Genomic DNA, 5,380 nt, shown 5'->3' on the forward strand with positions numbered 1-5,380 from the left:
GCGCAAGGGTCGACATGGGTCGAGGTGGACTATCATGCGAAACCACTTTTTTCGGTCCCTACGGTGCCCCTAGATGATGAAAAGTACAATCCGAGGTTGATTACGAACACTTTTGTGCACCCCCTTCCGTAGAGCAAAATCCTGAAGGTCGGGGTTGCGCACAAGTAGACCCCCTTCCGTAGAGCAAAATCCTGAAGGTCGGGGTCGCGCAAGGGTCGACATGGGTCGAGGTGGACTATCATGCGAAACCACTTTTTTCGGTCCCTACGGTGCCCCTAGATGATGAAAAGTACAATCCGAGGTTGATTACGAACACTTTTGTGCACCCCCTTCCGTAGAGCAAAATCCTGAAGGTCGGGGTTGCGCACAAGTAGACCCCCTTCCGTAGAGCAAAATCCTGAAGGTCGGGGTCGCGCAAGGGTCGACATGGGTCGAGGTGGACTATCATGCGAAACCACTTTTTTCGGTCCCTACGGTGCCCCTAGATGATGAAAAGTACAATCCGAGGTTGATTACGAACACTTTTGTGCACCCCCTTCCGTAGAGCAAAATCCTGAAGGTCGGGGTTGCGCACAAGTAGACCCCCTTCCGTAGAGCAAAATCCTGAAGGTCGGGGTCGCGCAAGGGTCGACATGGGTCGAGGTGGACTATCATGCGAAACCACTTTTTTCGGTCCCTACGGTGCCCCTAGATGATGAAAAGTACAATCCGAGGTTGATTACGAACACTTTTGTGCACCCCCTTCCGTAGAGCAAAATCCTGAAGGTCGGGGTTGCGCACAAGTAGACCCCCTTCCGTAGAGCAAAATCCTGAAGGTCGGGGTCGCGCAAGGGTCGACATGGGTCGAGGTGGACTATCATGCGAAACCACTTTTTTCGGTCCCTACGGTGCCCCTAGATGATGAAAAGTACAATCCGAGGTTGATTACGAACACTTTTGTGTACCCCCTTCCGTAGAGCAAAATCCTGAAGGTCGGGGTCGCGCAAGGGTAGACCCCTTCCGTAGAGCAAAATCCTGAAGGTCGGGGTCGCACAAGTGTGCACCCCCTTCCGTAGAGCAAAATCCTGAAGGTCGGGGTCGCGCAAGGGTCGACATGGGTCGAGGTGGACTATCATGCGAAACCACTTTTTTCGGTCCCTACGGTGCCCCTAGATGATGAAAAGTACAATCCGAGGTTGATTACGAACACTTTTGTGCACCCCCTTCCGTAGAGCAAAATCCTGAAGGTCGGGGTCGCGCAAGGGTAGACCCCTTCCGTAGAGCAAAATCCTGAAGGTCGGGGTCGCGCAAGGGTCGACATGGGTCGAGGTGGACTATCATGCGAAACCACTTTTTTCGGTCCCTACGGTGCCCCTAGATGATGAAAAGTACAATCCGAGGTTGATTACGAACACTTTTGTGCACCCCCTTCCGTAGAGCAAAATCCTGAAGGTCGGGGTTGCGCACAAGTAGACCCCCTTCCGTAGAGCAAAATCCTGAAGGTCGGGGTCGCGCAAGGGTCGACATGGGTCGAGGTGGACTATCATGCGAAACCACTTTTTTCGGTCCCTACGGTGCCCCTAGATGATGAAAAGTACAATCCGAGGTTGATTACGAACACTTTTGTGCACCCCCTTCCGTAGAGCAAAATCCTGAAGGTCGGGGTCGCGCAAGGGTCGACATGGGTCGAGGTGGACTATCATGCGAAACCACTTTTTTCGGTCCCTACGGTGCCCCTAGATGATGAAAAGTACAATCCGAGGTTGATTACGAACACTTTTGTGCACCCCCTTCCGTAGAGCAAAATCCTGAAGGTCGGGGTCGCACAAGTGTGCACCCCCTACCGTAGAGCAAAATCCTGAAGGTCGGGGTCGCGCAAGGGTCGACATGGGTCGAGGTGGACTATCATGCGAAACCACTTTTTTCGGTCCCTACGGTGCCCCTAGATGATGAAAAGTACAATCCGAGGTTGATTACGAACACTTTTGTGCACCCCCTTCCGTAGAGCAAAATCCTGAAGGTCGGGGTCGCGCAAGGGTCGACATGGGTCGAGGTGGACTATCATGCGAAACCACTTTTTTCGGTCCCTACGGTGCCCCTAGATGATGAAAAGTACAATCCGAGGTTGATTACGAACACTTTTGTGCACCCCCAAAAATGGCCAAAATCCTGAAGGTCGGGTTCTCGGGGCGGTCGAGGCCCTCTGACGTGCACGAAAAACCGGTACCCACGCCGAGCTTCAGAATTTGGTCTCCAGAGACTAAGTCCCAACCGAAACTGGCAACCCACAAAAGTGTACCAAGGAGTGGTCGGATCGAGTTACAGTGTTCGAGAGTATTGACGAGGATGGTTATACGCAACTTTTTGCTAAAGGTGTCCAAAACCGTCAGACCCTTACTTACGGAGATATAAGACACGTGCGTGGTTGCTCGTGCCGAGCTTCAGAAATGTTGCTCCAGAGACTAAGTCCCAGAAAACCTTCCGACCCCAAAAACTCCCAGAAGGAGTCGTCGGATCGTTTCGCGATGTTCTAGCGAAATGTTCAGCTCGACGGAATGCAACTTTTACCTAAAGGGGTCCAAGACCGTCAGACGCTTAGGTACGGAGATACGGGCATGGGTCGGTTTTCCCCATACAAAATACCCCATGGAAAACTGCAAAACCCCAAAACAGGTCGAAGGAGTGGTCGGATCGTTTCGTGGTGTTCTGGTGAAATGTTCCATTCGATAGGGCGCAACTTTTTGCTAAAGGTGTCCAAGACCGTCAGACCCTTACTTACGAAGATATAAGACACGTGCGTGGTTGCTCGTGCCGAGCTTCAGAAATGTTGCTCCAGAGACAAAGTCCCAGAAAACCTTCCGACCCCAAAAACTCCCAGAAGGAGTCGTCGGATCGTTTCGCGATGTTCTAGTGAAATGTTCAGCTCGACGAAATGCAACTTTTACCTAAAGGGGTCCAAGACCGTCAGACGCTTAGGTACGGAGATACGGGCATGGGTCGGTTTTCCCCATACAAAATACCCCATGGAAAACTGCAAAACCCAAAAACAGGTCGAAGGAGTGGTCGGATCGTTTCGTGGTGTTCTAGTGAAATGTTCCATTCGATAGGGCGCAACTTTTTGCTAAAGGTGTCCAAGACCGTCAGACCCTTACTTACGGAGATATAAGACACGTGCGTGGTTGCTCGTGCCGAGCTTCAGAAATGTTGCTCCAGAGACTAAGTCCCAGAAAACCTTCCGACCCCAAAAACTCCCAGAAGGAGTCGTCGGATCGTTTCGCGATGTTCTAGTGAAATGTTCAGCTCGACGGAATGCAACTTTTACCTAAAGGGGTCCAAGACCGTCAGACGCTTAGGTACGGAGATACGGGCATGGGTCGGTTTTCCCCATACAAAATACCCCATGGAAAACTGCAAAACCCCAAAACAGGTCGAAGGAGTGGTCGGATCGTTTCGTGGTGTTCTAGTGAAATGTTCCATTCGATAAGGCGCAACTTTTTGCTAAAGGTGTCCAAGACCGTCAGACCCTTACTTACGGAGATATAAGACACGTGCGTGGTTGCTCGTGCCGAGCTTCAGAAATGTTGCTCCAGAGACTAAGTCCCAGAAAACCTTCGGACCCCAAAAACTCCCAGAAGGAGTCGTCGGATCGTTTCGCGATGTTCTAGTGAAATGTTCAGCTCGACGGAATGCAACTTTTACCTAAAGGGGTCCAAGACCGTCAGACGCTTAGGTACGGAGATACGGGCATGGGTCGGTTTTCCCCATACAAAATACCCCATGGAAAACTGCAAAACCCCAAAACAGGTCGAAGGAGTGGTCGGATCGTTTCGTGGTGTTCTAGTGAAATGTTCCATTCGATAGGGCGCAACTTTTTGCTAAAGGTGTCCAAGACCGTCAGACCCTTACTTACGGAGATATAAGACACGTGCGTGGTTGCTCGTGCCGAGCTTCAGAAATGTTGCTCCAGAGACTAAGTCCCAGAAAACCTTCCGACCCCAAAATCTCCCAGAAGGAGTCGTCGGATCGTTTCGCGATGTTCTAGTGAAATGTTCAACTCGACGAAATGCAACTTTTACCTAAAGGGGTCCAAGACCGTCAGACGCTTAGGTACGGAGATACGGGCATGGGTCGGTTTTCCCCATACAAAATACCCCATGGAAAACTGCAAAACCCCAAAACAGGTCGAAGGAGTGGTCGGATCGTTTCGTGGTGTTCTAGTGAAATGTTCCATTCGATAGGGCGCAACTTTTTGCTAAAGGTGTCCAAGACCGTCAGACACTTACTTACGGAGATATAAGACACGTGCGTGGTTGCTCGTGCCGAGCTTCAGAAATGTTGCTCCAGAGACTAAGTCCCAGAAAACCTTCCGACCCCAAAAACTCCCAGAAGGAGTCGTCGGATCGTTTCGCGATGTTCTAGTGAAATGTTCAGCTCGACGAAATGCAACTTTTACCTAAAGGGGTCCAAGACCGTCAGACGCTTAGGTACGGAGATACGGGCATGGGTCGGTTTTCCCCATACAAAATACCCCATGGAAAACTGCAAAACCCCAAAACAGGTCGAAGGAGTGGTCGGATCGTTTCGCGATGTTCTACTGACTTTTTAGGCTCACCGAGACACAACTTTCCGCAGAAGGGTGCAAAACTGTCAGACTCATAGTTTCGGAGATACAAGCATGGGTCATGTTTGCTCGTGCCGAGCTTCAGAATTTTCCATGGCCAAAAAGCCCTAGAATTTGACATTTCACTATTATAGGGAGGTATGGTTGTACTGAGTCGTCATAGAAAGTTTAGCCTCCTCATGTAAACTGACGATTCGATATCAGGGAGGTCGGGAGTTGTCGAAAAGAGACCCTAGGACCTAATACTAGACTCATGTAGTGGCAAGGTGTTTCGGCCCGTGGGTGACGGTTGTATGAAATTTGGGTGACGGCAACTACGACTGGTTCTGGTACCGGGAAGGTGTGTCCTGGTGTCCGGAGGCGTTTTAACGGTAGCTGGGGGGTCGGAACGGTGACCTAGGGTGGTTTTGGGCGAAATCACCTACCACCACCGATGGTCAACCAGAGGCTAGTGGTACATGGAAAACACCCTGGGAAGGTGTCCCAGGGCTCGGAGTAGTAGTAACAAGGGATGCCGCTGTCTCTAGGTCGCGGAACCACTGTGCTTGCCTGCAACACAGTCCTAGGGAGAGCGGCCGAAAGGTTCCGCACGGTGACTTGCACCCACCGGGAAAGGGGTCAAGTAGCCAAGAGGTGTCCAACCAAGGGTTAGTGGTACATGGAAAACACCCTGGGAAGCTGTCCCAGGGCTCGGAGTAGAGTGACTTGCACCCACCGGGAAAGGGGTCAAGTAGCCAAGAGGTGTCAGAACTCGTAGATCTTGAGGAGACGGTGCTTAGC

This window comes from Anopheles nili (assembly GCF_943737925.1).
Source record: "Anopheles nili chromosome X unlocalized genomic scaffold, idAnoNiliSN_F5_01 X_unloc_4, whole genome shotgun sequence".
NCBI classification, from domain to species: domain Eukaryota; kingdom Metazoa; phylum Arthropoda; class Insecta; order Diptera; family Culicidae; genus Anopheles; species Anopheles nili.